This window comes from Maylandia zebra, linkage group LG3, assembly GCF_041146795.1.
Source record: "Maylandia zebra isolate NMK-2024a linkage group LG3, Mzebra_GT3a, whole genome shotgun sequence".
In the NCBI taxonomy this organism is placed as follows: Eukaryota; Metazoa; Chordata; class Actinopteri; order Cichliformes; family Cichlidae; genus Maylandia; species Maylandia zebra.
The window spans coordinates 43,481,002-43,499,145 of NC_135169.1; the positions used below are offsets into that span (position 1 = coordinate 43,481,002).

Here is an 18,144-nt window from a genome sequence, read left to right on the forward strand (position 1 = left end):
AAGGACCAGCAGACTTAAAAACTCCTTTGTCCCACACGCCATAAAACTGTTTAACTCCTCTCTGGAGGGGAGATGGAGGGGAAACGGGGACAAAGGAGGGGGAGGACAAGTAAGCTGTAGTGCCTTTTCACTGTGCAATAGTTTTTGTTAATATCCAACGGTGTAATAGACTCACAATACTTGAAATGTGCCGTTCCCTTGTATTCTTATTCCTATTTATCCCTTTTGTATACTCTGTATTTATATATGTGTATATATGGTATATTTCTGCTCACATTCTGCAACTTCTGTCGGTGCTGTGCTACTGGAAACTGAATTTCCCGGAGGAACCCACCCGAGGGATAAATAATCTAATGTAATCTATAGGGCAGTACAGGGCTTTGTATTGACCACTCCACTGTGATATAACGTCACGGTCACATGGCTTTCCGTTGCCATGGAGGTCCACCCATTTGTAGTTAGGGCAACAGAAGATGCCTGGGACAGTTCAGCCATAACTTTAAACTTCTCCTGCTCATACATGCTTGGAACGATCTTGCCACACTGAAGTGGACGCGCAACGGGATATCATTGCGTGGCTCAAGCATGTTTCATCACAGTTTAAACCCCTTGTTTTGCACAACGGCACATACGGCCTCCCGTCTGCAGCTAAACACCCCAATAGCTTTTGTAATAGCTTTAGCCCGGTCGGATTGGGCAGCAAAGGGCTGCTTAAATGCCGCAAACTCCTCTGCTCCTCCATTTGGATCGCTACCTTTTGAGTTTTCCAAGCCCCTCAAAACTCACAATGTTCACACTGAAGCATCATGAGGGACTGATGTTAATTTTCACTGCTTTTTAGGTGGGTGGGCTCAACCCGTGAGGAGCAGTACATCAAAGTATAAGACATGACATTTCCTGTTCCCACTAGGTGGTGCTCTTACTATTCCTGACATTGGGCATATCAATGTGTTTAGGGCGGGACTCTTATCACGCCTGTGAAGTTTGGAAGAGATTGGACTGGATTTCTTATGAGTTAAAGCAATTTCGTTCTTCATGTTGCAACATTTAAATTCGCCATCCCCACCAAGGTCACGCCCTTTGATGAAAATTTACAGTTTTCAGTGTAACCCAAGACCAGCTCCTTAAGAGTTTCCGGGACAAATTTGATGTTGCTGGGGTCACTCACCTCTACACTGTACCCCAAAGTGTAAAACATAACATTTCCTGTTCCCACTAGGTGGCGCTGTCACCAGTGTCAAATATGGCAGTTGCAATGTGTTCAGGGGTGGAGCCTTATCACATGTGAGAAGTTTGGTCCAGATTGGACAATGTATGTGGGAATAAGAACAAATAAAAATTTCATGGCGAATGATGGCATCACAGCCACGCCCTATGACGAAAACTCGGCAATTTAATGTTGCCCAAGTCTGTAGTTAAGACTGACCAAATATGAAGTTGATCTGATAACATCTCTAGGAGGAGTTCGCAAAGGTACAGCACCTGAAAATGACAATCGGCACGAACATGTCAACGTCAATTCAAAACAGCGGACTTCCTGTTGGGTTTGGGTCTATGAACCCCAGACTTTTTTGCTCGTTTTGCTATGTTACACATGTGCACCAAATTTTATTCATATAGCTCAAACTAAGTGATCATAGGACTTCATTTAACCACGCATAGGTGATGCTCTAGAGCCATTTTACCCTGCGAAACCATTACAATCTGTAAATTTTCACCAAAAAGTACTCTTGTATGCTGACACATTACTCTAATTCATCTGGTTTGAGTAATCAGCCTGTGCAGGATTCATTCTTATTTAAAAGATGAATAAATATAATAGTTATTGCTACAGTTAGACATCTCAGGCAGCTGCAAAGGTTCATATTTATGCACCTCTGTCTACCCTCAGTCATTTTAAAGATTCACAAAGCATCTTCATCTGCTGTGTGACACACTGAAAACCTCTTCATTTACTGTTGCAAGATTTTGCCGCTAATACTAAACAATGAAGAGGACAGCACTTATCTTGAGTACGGTGCAAAAAGAGCCAACCTGATATCGGAGGTCATATAAATATAAAAGAAGGGATTATCAGAAGGAGGGACAAAACAAAACGAGAGTGGGGCTAGAGAGAGAACAGGCCTCTGCTGCTGTTCTGCTGTGGCATTACCACAGTGATTAATGGGATAGGGAAAGTTATTATCATTATCATTATGGGTATGAAATGAGTGGGTGATGCTCTTAGAATGTGTGTTTGTGCGCTGAGCGTGTGTGAGCCAGATAGGAGAAACCAGAGAGTAGTGTTAGCAGATTATTCACAAGGAAAACATTAACTAAATCAATTAGATTACAGGGGTTTCCTCATAAATTATGCTGTTAAGTGGGGATTACAATAACAGGCTGAAGCTAAGTTGCCATACAAACAATAGATATCCTAATAAAAACAAAAACAATTACTCCTAGTAAGTTTTGTGTAATGATTCCTTTTTAGTACGGGTGAGGCAGTATAGTGGTACTGACATTAATATTAACAATACACAGTGAAAAATGTTGTAAATAAATAAGCTCAGTGGCGCTAAAGCAAATAAACATTGGTTTCCATGCACCATAAACAGACTCCCATCCAAAACAAAGATACCAGTTTGCTAAACTTTTGGATTCCGTTAAAAAAGCCAAAATGTTGGAAGGAAGTCTTAATAAATAGCATTTATTGCTTTAACATCATCCTTTAGACACAAAAATCCCCCAAAAAAATAATATATAGTGGAATTATACTTCTTTATACGGGGCGATCGTGGCTCAAGAGTTGGGAGTTCGCCTTGTAATCGGAAGGTTGCCGGTTCGAGCCCCGGCTTGGACAGTCTCGGTCGTTGTGTCCTTGGGCAAGACACTTCACCCGTTGCCTACTGGTGGTGGTCAGAGGGCCCGGTGGCGCCAGTGTCCGGCAGCCTCGCCTCTGTCAGTGCGCCCCAGGGTGGCTGTGGCTACAACGTAGCTTGCCATCACCTGTGTGTGAATGGGTGGATGACTGGATATGTAAAGTGCTTTGGGGTCCTTAGGGACTAGAAAAGTGCTATACAAATACAGGCCATTTACCATTCTGTTTTAAATACATCATAACCACAAACCCTTTCATTATCACATACATACATAAAAAATGCCGTGACCACGCTATGACTAATCTGTCATGCACATTCTTGTTGATTTGTCTGAGGCACACTGTGCACAAGTATAAATGCTGCCAATGGGGTCAGCCACTTGTGTAGGCTGCATCGTAGGCTCTACATAGATTCAACGCGCTTGCAGCTTCTTCCACTTATCCATTTCAGGGTCATTTTGGGGGCTGCAGTCTATCCCAGCTGGCAGAGGGCAAGAGGTAGGGTACACCTAGTCACCAGTCTGTGGTAGAGCTAAAACAGGGAACCATTCACACATAGGGACAATTTAAGATCACCATTTCTAAATTGGCATCATTTCATGCATGTCTTCGGATATTGGGAGGAAGCCGGAGCACACAAAGAACCTTCTTGCTTAAAGTTGACTGTGCTAACCACCGCACCACCCAAGCTTCAAACTAGAAATCATGCACACAAATCTTTGAAGACATAATCATAATGATTTTAATAAGACGTCTGGAAAAAAGACTGTTTTTCTCAGACTGGTGCAGAAAAAACAAACATTTTAGACCCAGAACAAGATTTTTTGTACAAATCTCATTCTACTCTTTCTTTGCATCTTCTTCCTCCTACTCCTACAATAAATCATAAGTGATCTACATGTCCTGAAATACATCTTACACAACACAGAATGATGGTGCCTTACTTCCTCGGTTTCTGGATTAAATGTCGAATCGTTTTTTCTGTATTTAACCCATCCTGAGCATTAGGAGCAGTGGGCAGCCACCATCTGCAGCTCCCTGGGACAAATTCCAGCTGTCAGACGGTGCCTTGATCAAGGGCACAATGATGGACGAGTTAACATGTTTTAGATGGTGGGAGAAACCAGAGCTCCCGGAGGAAACAGCACACAGTCTGCATAAAGAGTCCAAATAGTGACCTCACTTTGAACCCAAGACCTTTGTTGTCCTGAGGCAGCAATGCCCTGAGCTTCCATAAGTAGTTACATTCTCCTAGTTATGATAATTTTGCATTTACTTTACATCAAAAGCTTTTCACTTATATTAGAAGAGAAAGTAACGAATCTGATTGCATATTGCTAATATGCGGCACGCTATCAAGCGCCTCATTTATTGCTCCAACACTATTATATCTTCACCAAGGTGCAGGCAGTTGTCTGTGAATCCTGAAACGGTTTCTGTCTTTAGCAGCCAATTAACAGTTACTGCACAGCACAGCAATCAGCTCCACGCCAATGCAAAAGTAAACAGAACGTATGCAACCACGGGCTTTTCTACACGGTGTATTCTTGTTAATAAGCAAACACGGTCCTGCAGCTGCTTATTTTGCTGCAGTGACAGGGTGGGCAGCACAGAGCTCGATATATTTTTCTCAGTATCTATTAATAATGTTTGCTCAGTGTTTAAAACTTTGTTCTACCGCTAAATCCCCCCAGATACCGGGAACCAGAACATGCATCTCTGCTCGTAATCCTCATAAACCTGTTAATAAAGAAGCAGCAAAAAACTTCCCTGCTGTAATTATGCAATGGGAGGGGGGTTAACTGCTTTTGTGTGTCTGTGCGTGTGTGTGTGAGAGAGAGAGTGTGTGTGGGTGGAGAGGGAGCTTTCATATTTTTACTGTTGCACAGACAATTAAACATTCACATGCATGCAAATTGCAGCTATAGACAATGTGGAGTAGCTGGAATGAACCTTTACTGCTATTATGAGGAAAAGAATAGTCACTGTTCCCGCCAGCCTGAGTGGCTGCACACACACACAGACACACACACACTTTGACATCAGTTCAGATTTTCTTCACATATTCACACAGGCACAAACAGTAACTGTAAAATGCAAATGAATGTGGATAGACCTTTACTGCCACTGTTGTAATGACTAGGACAGTTAAGCAACGAGGTTGGCAAGACTTTTAACAGGTGCAATTAGCAGAGTGACTCACACTGACACACACAAACGTGCGCACAGCAGCAGTGGCTTATCCGCAGATAAGCAAATCAAATCCACTTCGAGAATGGACTGCAAGGCCAAGAAGAGAGGGACAGAGCGGAGACAAAGGCACCGAGACAAAAAAAAGAAGAGCGATTTGGATTAGGTGGTGAAAAATTTTCCAGGTTCTGCAGCCAATCAATTCGTGGCATCACCAGCAATCAGCATCTGAATGGACCTCGTTACCTCAAGGTCACACACCTCCCCAGACACACACACATAAATGAAACTAGACAGCAGTGTGAGAGATCGAGGGCACCGCACTATTTCTAGAGACGTACAATTTCAACATGCTGTCTCACTGTCACTTAAATTCGCTCTCTTCAGTTTCACCCTCGAATGCTCATCTTACAAACAATGTCAACAACCGTCTAAAGACAGGCAACAAAAAAGACTTCTACGTTCTTTGTTGTTGCCACACTTTGGGTCTTCTTCTCTGCACTCTGTCTTTATTGACTATTTGAGGAGCTCAGTGAAAGGATTAACCGGCTACTTGTGCGAGCATTGATTAGAGAAAAGCGCGGAGCTTAAAGAGGCACTCATCTAGGCTCATCTTCTACGCCCGGTTTAGATGTTCGGTATTTTCATGAGAAGTTCTGAAGAAGCTTAATCACAAATCTGATCTTGCATCATGCACAAAAGAGCGGGATCACCTATTATTGTACTAAAAGAAACTCGATGTTGTGTTCCAAAGTGGCGTTGGACATATCCATCCATCGCGTTCAACTTGTCCAATGCAAGGTCACGGTTAGGCTGGAGTCTTTCCTATCTGCCATGTCACATTACAGCTTCAGCATTTAGCTCCAGTTTGATGAGCTCCCCTGTACTTTTAATGATGAGTTTTGATACATCAGTATAGATGTGGTTTGATAGGTGTTACAATAATTTTTCCAGGGGTAGCTGGAGAGGCGGAGACCATTGTCACTAAGTATTCAAGGGTTCAAGGGTTACTCCTAGAAGGTTTTGCAAGGGATGAAGAGGTAAGGCACTAGTTGGAGGTCTGAGATGGAAGATGATCAATGCAGCAATGACATGAGACATTTGGTTCTGTTTGAGGGAAAGCTAGGGTTGGATAATTAAAAATAAATACATTGCTATATATGAGAAAAGATATCTAGAATTAGACAGTAGTGGTTAGATCTGCTCACTTTCAAAGCTCTCTCTAACATGCAGAAAGATACAAGGACCGGTCAAAAAAATTAACACCAACCTGAAGTTTAAAGATAATTAAAATTCTGCGGCAACACTTGACAACCTGCCTTGTTTTGTGAAAATGAAATGCTAAGACAGTAATTGCTCTCATCAAAGCCACCAGACTCCATTAACAAAAACAAGTTTTTACCTGGTAGGAAAAAAAAGTTTAGTGCGCCAGTTCCCTACAAAATAACACATTAAAACATCAAAGTCACTCAGTGGCATAAACTGTCCAACTAATCGAGGCCGCGAAAGACGAACAACTCACGAGTCTGGAAGAGTCGGCTTCACTTAGTTGTTGAAAAGAGCTTTTTGACAGCATGCAAGACAGTGAAAATACTTTAATTCGATCTGGATTATTATTATTATTAGATGCTAAGATCATTTTTGCTGCTGAGTGCTGACCTATTGCCATTCCTAAACATAAGAAAAACATCATGGCAGAGTATCCATACTGCCCAGTTTAAATAAAGGACAAGGTTAAAGTGAAAGATGCCATGCTCCCTGCATGTGGTGGTAAATCAACTAATATAGGCCTTTTGTTGTGCTGAGCTGAGACATTTAATGTAATTTAATGTGTAAACGATGCACGGAAGTAAAGCCGGAGTTGTGGTGTCTTATGTGTGTTTGGTCCAAGTTCAGAGAAGCCACTGACAACATGAATGAGACAGCCATCCTCTGTGTACCGCGCTAAAGTCCGAACCAGCTGACTGTTGCATCACCGGATCAACAGCAGGAGGCTTGCGGTGCACACATACATGCACACAATATCCTCTTTTCTCTAGGAAATCTTTTTTGTGAGAGATTTCAGAAGCATAAGCCCCATATGCTCAGAAACCTTCAAATCACCTCTTGATATTTTGCAGGAAGGAAGCTGCCAGCAGGAGCGACTGCTTTCCAGCTGTTCGGTGTGAAACCTCGAGAGGCCGCGGCTATAGGTGTGATCCAACTCAAATCAGCCGTGAGGCAACAACAAGGAGCTCTGGTTTGAGTGTTGCTGGGTAATTTCGAGCACATGTTTGAAGGTCTGGCTAAAGCCTCGCAAGAGGTTGTTTCTCCGACTGGAACAAGGTAATCAGCGTTTGACTCATTAGAAATAAATTCTCTTAATTAACGGGCGCCGCAATCGATAGAGGACGAGGAGGTGAAGAGAGGATTAGAGCCTAGAATACAGCAGTTTATATATTTGTGATGTGACTGATAAAAGAAGAACGTAAAATCTTCAGCTGAAGCAGTGAGCAGAGGAAATGAGCCTCCAGAAAGAATGAGCGCTAAGGGGCTCAAGGAGATATACGGCCTGACTAATGTGGACGGTGTGCATTTCCATTACAACCTTGAGGAGGAATTAAAAACCTACGCACACACAATTCCAGTGACAGTCACAGAGAGTCTCTACTCATATGCAAACCCCTGGTAAGACGTCACATAAAAACCCTAAGAAAAAAACAGCATGCAACATTAGCTTCTCATTTGTTACAATTCTCCAATAATGTCTGAAAATTCTTCTGTCAATCAATAAAAGATGCAAGAGAAGAAAAAAGAAAAGCAAGACATACTATCTTGTATAATGTGTCAAGTAGACAAGTGTGCAGTCTGGGATCAATTTCAGGAGCAGTCATGCAGGGCGCTTTGGCCACGGCCTTCATCGAGCCTCCATTAGCTCAAACTGAAGTGAGGGGCGAGAATCGGGGAGGGGTGGGGGTCTTTCAGCCAATTTGTCTGGCCTCTAATGCATTCATCTCTGTTCAGCAGACGAGCACAGGATGTTTAATTTTAAAAACGCTCTCCATGTCAGACCCCCGCATTGCGCTATGGGATCAATCCTTGCAAGAGATTAAAGAAAGCAAAGTGGAATCAGATTACCTTGAGTTACTTTTACAATACTCTTCTCGCAACTCGACTCATCAGCAGCGACTGATGACTGAGTTTCTGCTCCGAGCCAAACGCGGCTGGATGTAACCCGTGTGTAATTGTCTGCAAGCTCTTAAGTATCTGAATGATTTTACCTCTGCAAATTTTAAATGTAACAGCAGCATCAGTGGGAAGCCAGATTTGACTGATATCACACGAAAAGAGCTGATATCGCTCGCAGCTATCGCGCCGCAGCTTGTAATGGTGCTAATGGCTGAAAAATACGGTGATGTTCCAATTTTAATTTTTTTTTATTTTTCTTTGGACCTTTATATGTGATCTGCTACTCAAAGGGAACACGGTGCAGATAGTCTTTAATAAAATAGCACCAGAAAAGACCAAAATCGTTTCAACGTTTCGCTAGTCATAGTCATTTTTACAATATTGCCGCCCAGAAATGAACCATGAGTTGCTTTTTCCATAAATTGTACCTCAGGAGTTGAAGTGACTATAAAATTGAGGTGAGGTGCACTGGTGAGGGTGTAGAAGGACAGACAAACCAGTCTCTGATTATGCACACAATCAGCCTGAGCTGAATTTGATTTAATGGAAGCATGCAGCAATGTTAGAGAAATAAAGTACAGAAAGTTATTAAAGTTCCATAAAGAGCTTTAGAAGGAGTAGCTCTGTAGGAAGCCAGAGTTTAGAAATTAAAGATAATTACAGCACAGAACCAAATTTAAATCAGAGCAATCAGAGCGACTGAGTCAGGCAGAAAGGTATTCTTGTGTTCTCCATGAGGATGAATTACCTTTTTCTTCCACCTTTTTGCAAAGTCCCTTGAGAAACTATTTGTTTAACTATTTTTCTAGTCTTGTTTTGTATTATTCTAAATGGGGAGGCTTTTATTTTGACGAGATTGATAGAAGATGCCTGGCAGCTGAGAGACAGGACGCTGCGCCCGGTGCAATGGAGCATTTCTGTTATGTAAATGTTCTGCAAAGTAATCCTTTTTGGTATTTGTGGAACTGCACAATATGATTTATCATGCGGTTGCGTAGATTACGTGTCTTTTACCAAAAAGGTAACACACAAAAACAATCAATTCTTATTTGTCCTGTCAAACCGAAAACTGTCACTTTTCTATGAGCCCGGCCAAGCCATCTGTAATTTCTAATAATCTGTCCAGAGCAATTAAAAGAACAGGGGAAATCGCAGTGAAATCTATTTTGTACCACAATGGCCCTCATAAAAAATGCACATTACTGTCTCCAGAGTGCGAAAACTAATCACTGCTGCTTCCATTCCCGAAAGAGCCGAGAGTTTTCTACTGGACTCTTGATGATGCGCACACTTATTGTCCATTATGTAGGTGGGAGCTTCTGATCCCACCTCATTCCTGTAATGATAATGGCTTCTCGCAGCTAGCTGTTAATTACTATTGCTGCCTCCATGTGTCTAAGTGTGTGCGCGTGTCTGTATGTATGTGTCTATGTGCAGCCATGGGTTAAACCGCCCCTCTGCTACAGTGAGGCACTTGAAGAAACAGGTGCTGCTAGTCCCTGAGTCACCCCGACCTTCTGATTGGTCCACCAGCACACGGTCACAGACACACACACACACGGCGACTGCAGCTTGATGTGGAGTGGTGATGTCGTAGCATTTGATTTTAGTCATCTGCACTTGACAGAGCCATCTGGCTCGTCTGCAGGGAACCACACATACACACACAAACACAGTCCAGCGCAACATTTAACACCGAATGATGCAAAATGAACTAATTTAAACACACTGTGACACTAAAAATGTGCAGATTCTGTTTGTGAATTCAAACCTGCACACTGGTTTGATGGAGAAGAAAGAAAAAAATTACAGTAATTATAATGCGTGACATCATCCACACCCACAAGTCGTATTAATAACTTATTTATGTTCACATAAAACTGAATACATCCAGCCTGGACTCATTTAGGATGCAGATGACCTTCTCTCACAGCACCCTAAGAAATCATCCCCGGGATGCTTTGGCTTTTCCCAGGAGTGAAATTTATGAGTGTCTGTCTGGCACTCTCAACCAAGCCCTGCATTAAATTTAAAGTATTGAAATATTAAATGCAGGCATCCGAGAGAGTGTAAACATCCGTATATGGGAGGCAGTGGAGCTCCCAGAATTGCTGTATTCACACTGCACTTCCCAGACTCATTTGTCAGTTAACATATGGGGCTGTAACATCATTCCCTTTGATTTTCTCTTTTAGAAAGTTTTACTTTCCATTTGTTGTTCTCTTTTTCTTGTCTGTTAAGCCATCCTAGCTTTTATTACTCATGCATTCTTATACACTTCTACATTTATTTTTATTATTGAGTGCTCTGTTGATGGATGATGCTGTCACTGCAATGCATTCAGTAAAGAAAATAGAGAAACGTACGGGCCCGAGGCTGCATGCCTCCACCAAGGCTGAAACTTCCCTCCGAACAGTGCAAGAACCGAGTCGCTGGACTCAGAACAACACCCGGATCCAGACAACAAATTTGAAATGATTGTGAGAATATATGTTCAGTCCATCTTAGCATGCATCTGCTTCAGTGGAAGCTGGAGAACCCCGTGCATACACAAATAAATTCATCTGACCTCACTATTTAGCTGAAAGCACCAAAAAAAACCCAAACAAACTAGAAGACAGTCTTATTGACAATCGTATTGATATGTGAAGTTAAGCTTATTACGTTTTTTTTCCCTTCTTTACAAAATGAGGTACAATAATCTAAAATCTGCAAGTTAATTCTATAAATCTTTTTCATAAATGATGGTAAAATGGAGCAAAATGCAGGTAGAAGGATTGGCTTTGGTGTCAACAGTAATGTAGGTGTTATCCATCCACCTATGGCCCATACCTGCAGAGTGAGAAAGAATGAAGTCATGGACACAAGCAGCCAATATTTGTTTCTGTGTTGGGTGGTTGGATCAGCCCTAGGGATGGGGTAAGGAATCTGTGCATCTGGAGCCACTGCTTGCTTGAATTGAAAGGAGGTGCCTAAGGAGGTGTGGGTAATGCTAGGAAACTTCTTTTGGAGGTTATCCAAGAAATGTCCAGATGGGAGAAGACCAAGGGCTAGAATTAGAACACACTGGAAGGATTATATATGTGATCTGGCCTGGGAGCATCTTCCCAACCTGGAGAACCTGGAAGACTGCCAAAGGAAGTGGAGAGAAAGACATCTGGAATACCCTGCTTAGCCTGGTGGCACTGGATGGATGGATGGATGGATGGATGGATGGATGGATGGATGGATGGATGGATGGATGGATGGATGGATGGATGGATGGATGGACGGACGGACGGACGGATGGATGGATGGATGGACGGATGGATGGATGGATGGATGGATGGATGGATGGATGGATGGACGGACGGACGGACGGACGGACGGATGGATGGATGGACGGATGGATGGATGGATGAACAGTCAGTATACATACAGGTTTCAGAAATAGTATCAGTAATATTTAGCTAGAGACGACTGTGTAAGAACAATTGCATTTTCACCTATCTGCAGTCTCACAGTTCTGCATTATTAGCCACAGTTAGATCCAAGGGCAGTGTGGTAGTGGCTGCTGTTTGAGGGCAAATTGTGTGCGCGCGTGTGTGTTTCTCTGTCCAGGCAATCCAGCTTTTCTTGCGATTCAATCACGCAATCTCTCCGCCTCAGCCTCACCTTATTAACCATTAGGCCCCAGTCGTCTTTGCTAGAATGACTTTTGTGCAGTCATATTGCCAGGCTGGAGCTAAATTGTTGTACTAAATGTAATACACAAGCTGCTTTCGATTCTTCCATTTAACTCCAGTATTCTCCTCAGAAGTGTTGCGCAGGTAGTGGCACGCCTATGTTTCCTTGCATGGCTGTGCACATCAGACTTAAATGCACAGACTTAAGTGTCACACATGAAGCGCTTCAGTATGTGGATATTTGTGTCCTGAGAAGACTATGCAAGCGCATGTCTTGGGATTATTGAAGCCTAAAGTGACTTCATTCACCTAAATTTCTCGTCCAATCTTACCTAAAGAGCATATGCTCTTCAAAGCTTTTAGGAATTTAAGATGATTACATTGTACCATCAGGGAGGCATCTGATCTGCCCCCAGTCACTCATAGATGGTATGGACCCACAGATATCAGCGGCGTGGATCATATGAAGAGAAACAATTCAGCACAAATCCATAGAAGAACTGTGGCAAGTTCTCTAAGATGTTGTGAACAATCTGCCAAGCAATAACCTTGAAAAACTGTACATAAGTGTAGCAAAGAGAACTGGTGATGTTCTAGAGGTGAAGAGTGGTCGCACCAAATATCAATCTGATTTAGTTGTACTTTGATTGGTAAATAAAAGCTACTGATGGCTAGAAGTACTTCAGAAAGATTTACTTTAGTTTCCATGCTTTTCATGTAAAGTACTTTCATACTCTAATACTCTAAAGCAGCGGTCTCCAACCTTTTTTGCGATGGACCAGTTTAACGTCAGAATATTTTCACGGACTGGCCTATAAGGTGTCCCGGATAACTACAACAAAATATGACCAAGACAAAAACTGTGGTATTTTGTAAATATAATAATAAACTTGAATCCACTGTGTAATTGTGTAACTTTAATTAGCAGCGTCCTCCTGAAATGCACCAACAACATTGAAAGTAACGTCCTCCTCGCTGCCCCTTAAAGCTCTCTTGTCGCTATGGTAACGCCTAAATACTTATTTCAAAATAAGACACACAACTACAACACGTGAAAAGACCCAGGGAAACAGAGTTAACGACAAAAACCCTAAAAACCATACATTTCACACCCGAGCCTCAACTCTCGCGGTCTTGGGGACCGCTGCTCTAAACCGACTTGAAACCATCAACTGTATTAAAGACTCCAAGCTTGAAAGCAAAGCTAATGAATGAGTGCCTTAAATGTGCATTCATCTTGATGGCCACCAGGTTGCGACTCCTCAGGTTGCAAAAAGAAGTAAATATGTTGAGTATATGGTCTGCGTTGCTTGTTGAATGCAAAGTCATGTTCATTGTGGATGGAGGCTAAAACAAGGTATGTTTTAGGGCAGGTGAGCATAACGGTTACTAGTTAGCACTGTCGCCTCCCAGCAAGAAATTAAAATCTAGTCTGAGACCTTTCTGTGAGGAGTCTATGTGCTCCTTGTATCCATCTGGGTCTCTCCAGGTACTCCAGCTTCCTCCCACAGACATAAGACACGCAAGGTGATTTTAAAGTGAATTGGTTTGACCAGTTATTTGTCTCTGTGTGTTAGCCCTGCGACAGATTGGTGACCTTTGCAGAGTGTACCCTGGCTCTTGTCCTATGGCAGCTGGGATAGTCTCCAGCACCCTGTGACCCCGAATTGGATAAGCAGAATAAAATAGAAGGACCTTTTACGGTAGTTGCAGCTCGGTTTCACAGTCAGATCCAACCCTTGCTAATAAAATCTGGTATCAAAATAAAAAGATGGTAACGGCAAAATGGCTCAACTTCATGGTTAACAGGGCTTCACTAACCAGTGGCTAAGTATATGTTCTTTTTAAAAAACCTCTGCTTAAATCCCTGTACCATCTCCTTCGTGTGCCACCAGCTCTGAGATAAAGTCGAGAGACCTCTGTTTCAGCCTCTGATGTAGATCTTTCTGAAGTGTCACATTAGATGAGACAGTATTGTCTCTGACTTTCACATGGTGCTGATGAACAGCGCAGAGCACCCAAAGGGCAAGAGCTAGATGCGAACCACACACATATTCTGCATTCATTAAATCAAGGGTACGCCAATACTCTGATATCAGCATGTGCACAATTCATAATCATGTCTCATGGAAGGTTTTCGGCCCAGTAGAGCTAAACCACAGAGGCTGAGGATGCTTGTGATCTGAATGCGATGCAGTGTCCTTGTTCAGCCGTTGTGGCTACCGCTGCTCATCTAACGACTCGTGTTCTCTTCTGTTTATCCAACAAGTGCAGAAAGACAGAAAGGCTGGCAGCTTTGTGACGCTGTATTTCTGCCAATTCTTCAGATTTGGTCATTCTCCTTTGATGGAGCTGTAACGCTCTCGTTCTCTTTCTCATCGTCCCCATTATTTGATAATTTTGCCCGTTTTTCCTCTCTCTCTTCTTCCGTTTTTCTTTCCTCGGTACCCATGGCCTTTATAACCTCCATCTTCTGCCATTTGGGCACAGACCTCTGGTCATTTCACTGATCGTCCATGCATGTCCATCCTTTTCATTTGTCTCAGTGTTTCTCAAACTCCCACAACACAACATCAATTTTGGCTTTTCCAAACGGTTGAAATCAGTGTTATTCTTCATTAAAGAGCTGGCCAGCATCCATTCTTTATCTCCAGCATATAATGGCTTTCATCTCTTTGTTTCACCTTACAAAGTCATTATAATGTTCTAATTAGGTTTAATCTGGTCCCTCGCTCTATCTCCATACCAATCAGCCATCCATTCTCCACCACCTGCAGCAGCCCTGCACTCCACTTTGCATCACCCTCTCATCTCTGCTAATCTCTGCCATTTTTCTCACCTACTTTGCCTCTCACACCACCTCTTCACATCTATTGTCTGCACTGTCCTCTCCACTTTCTCTGCCTCTTCCATTCACATTTTTTGCTGCACATTTTACTCACTTCATTGCTCCCTTCCGTATTTGTCTCGATCTTTGTTCCCCTGCTCTTGTGAGTTACATCGCTCACCCACTTCCCCCTCCTCTGTCGTGTCCTTTTCCCCCCCCTCTCTATCCTTCTGAATCCTCCCTCTCTCGGCTCGTCTTTCATTTCCACACGTATATTTCCCTGTTTTGTTTCTTTCCCATAAATCCAAATATCCTCTCTCCTAATTTCTCTCTTCGTGGCACAATTGATTTTGTACATTTACCGATGCAATAAAACAGCGCAGGCTGTATAAATCAGCATCTTCAGGACATGTGGCAGCGGGGAAGTCAAGCTCAACAAAACTAATTATGTCAGTGTGGAAATAGCTTCCATGCTAAATGATTTAGAATAAAGGAAGAAAAGAAAGAGCCAAAAAAGCCACGGAAATTTGTAATTAATCAAAGAGGGAAAAGGGGGAGAGAGGAAGAAAATACAGCCTCATCCATATTGCCAGTGGTTAGCAGCTGATGAAAAAGACCTTTTTAATTATTCTTCCCCAATCATGTGAGAAGGCCTTTATTTGAATCTGGCTCACCTCTTGTCCTCTTTGGTAGTGCATTTTGATTAGCTTCCTGTGTGTTTATTAGCAATCCTGTAGTAAAGCTTTGCAGGAATTCAGATATTGATCAGTGCCAGGATTCATACCGCACATGGAAAGGTCCTACGTGTAATCAAAGGCCTGCTAAAAGAGCCGTTATAGGGTTATTTTGTTAATGCGACTGCTTAAATGGACTTCCATCCACAAGCTGTGAGCAGATCAGATGGACAGACGTGCCTTTTCTTTCAATTCTCTTTGTATTTTTTATTTTTTCTTGCTTTTATTTAATTTAATTCATGACACAGCCATGAATTATACATGAACAATATAAAAAATTGCACAAATTCAACTCAGAAATTAAACATTTATGCCATTTCCCGCTCCTCCTCTATCTGTCTGCCACTCGCTCTCTCAGTGTCTGCAGAGTGCCTACACACACACACACACACACACACACACACACACACACACATACACACACACACACAAAATGAATGGTGCGCGTGGACCTATAGTGAAGCAGCGGTGTGCGACGGACCGAGGGAATTCCAAAGGTCAAAGAAAAACACAGAGCTTATGTGTAAATACAGACACACGCCATCACACATGCACAGCTTACACATGCAATGCATCGTTTGCCGACACAGAGATGCGTAGCTAATGCAGAGCATGCACAAAGATGCAAAAATATTAATGAAATCCTGAAATGTGAAATGAAAGCCCACGAAAACACAGACAAGGACCGCACATGCACGCGCTCACACCTCACAGTGAGTTGCAGTATTGTCTAAATGGCAGCGTATTGAGTCGAGGGCGAGTGATTGAGTGGCTCACTGTTGCAGCTGACTGCCTATTTGGCTGTCTGCATTGCCAAAAGACACACACGCAGAGTTAATGCACGGGTGCACTCACAAACACACACAAATACACACAAACAGACTGCAATGAACAGTTTTAAAGGTGTGTAAGTCAGCTGAGGAGATGACTCATACCTGTCTTCAGACACTGTTCCCAACAACAGGGGAGTTTGACTTTGCCACCACCTGGCTGCCTGACCTGCACCGTGTGCTCTCTGGACAAGGTCTTCGGTACATATGGAAATAAGATGAATAAAAAAATCATATCCTTGAATGTTTAGAAAGTTGTTCCTGATCAACATCATATGCTTGACTGTCTTTAATGCTGCTATAAAATATATATATTGTTGCTCACAGTCTTCCTGCAGTGATTTATGCTGGCAAAGAAATGTGAAAAGAAATAGCAAATAATATTCAACTTTTATATAAGTTTTTCCTCATGATTCAAAATTATTCTCATGCAATATAATTACAAGAATTAAGCACGAGTCAAGTATTATTCAAGTGATATTGGATGCAATGGAAATGATGGTTATTCTATTTCCTTTTTATGTGGGCAATTTAATTGAGTGCCTACTTACACTGAATCTACTATTTCCACTTACACTTATATCATCATTGAAGGGTATATGCTGACATTTTAATAAAGATTCTTATAGCTCATGACAAATGTCTTCCGAAGATTGATATTTAATGCATAGCTATAGCATGGAGAAAGTTAGCTCATTGGGAAAACTAGCAGCAGTGAGACCATACATTGCTGGAGACACATGTATCCATGAAAAGTAGTTATCTATCCACAAAATCGCAACTTGTTGTCTTCCCATTTGTTTTAACTATATATTAAACACACACGATGCTTTAGGTTAGCAGTTTTTCCTTGTGGCTTGTAAATATGCTAAGCTAAGTGCTTGAAGCCTCGATGTGTGTAGCATAAATACAATAAAGAAATGAAAGTTTCTTTTTAACAACAAGCTTATAGGCCTATCTGTGTTTCCTAAAATGACTAACTTAAACAACATATTTTAGCTGTGTACTGAGAAATCTGTCAATTCCTTAAATTTCTTTGAGTCAGGTGTTAGCAAGTCAAATACCACTATTGCTAGCAGATTATTTTACATTGTAAATGTGCCTGTAGCTTCAAAAACTAGACAGAAAGCAGAGCATTTGTGGTGCATTTGCATGGTTAGGTAATGCTAAAGGCTATAGAAAGAAAAACTTAAGAGGAAAATAGCCTAGCAACAACAAGACTGACCTGATGAGGCTCTTTGAGGCATGGGTTTGTTTGGTTTACCTTAAGCATGCTAGCCTATAATTCCAGTGTATCCTGCTAGTGCAGTAATGTGGAAAAATACATTTTCACAGGACTCTATGCAGTCATGTGACAAACGAAGTATATCCCATGATTCAGTAGTTGAACCACATTAAGCAGTGTCTTTGTAATAGAGGAATTTTTGTCCGCTCTTCTTTATAATGTTTCATCAGGTCATTGAGGTTTGAATCATATCTGGTCAATGATGACTTGATGTCTGGACTTCGACTGGGACATTACAACACCTTGAATCTTTTGAGCCATTCCAGCATATATTTGATGGGCTCTGCTGTTCTTGGGATTGCTGTCCTGTTGCATGACCCAATTTTGGCTGAGCTTCAGATGTTGGACAGATGGTTTTACTTTGATGTACAGTGGAGGTCATGATCGACTCAATCGACGTCTTTGTGCTATGCTGTGTTTGGTTTTCACCACATGTGTAGTTGTGCGTTACAGTCAAACATCTCCACTTTGATCTCCTCTGTCCAAAGGACATTGCTCCAGAGATCTTGTGGTATGTTCATATTAAACATTGCAAACCTAAACTGTGCTGTTCTTTTTAGAGAGAAGAGCCGTCCTCCTGGCAAC

General features: G+C 42.1%; 1 protein-coding gene across 5 annotated transcripts in view; it reads right to left on the bottom strand.

Moving 5' to 3' along the window:
• slc8a4b (solute carrier family 8 member 4b) overlaps window positions 1-18,144 on the bottom strand; it is a 126,227-nt gene that overhangs the window by 83,458 nt on the left and 24,625 nt on the right. Inside the window, exon 2 of one of the 5 annotated variants that reach the window (XM_076881896.1) lies at window positions 16,380-16,470. The exons of the other annotated variants lie outside the window; for them this stretch is intronic. The gene's annotated coding sequence lies outside the window, so the exon portion shown is untranslated. The remainder of the gene's footprint in view (window positions 1-16,379; window positions 16,471-18,144) is intronic. 5 annotated transcript variants of the gene reach the window in all.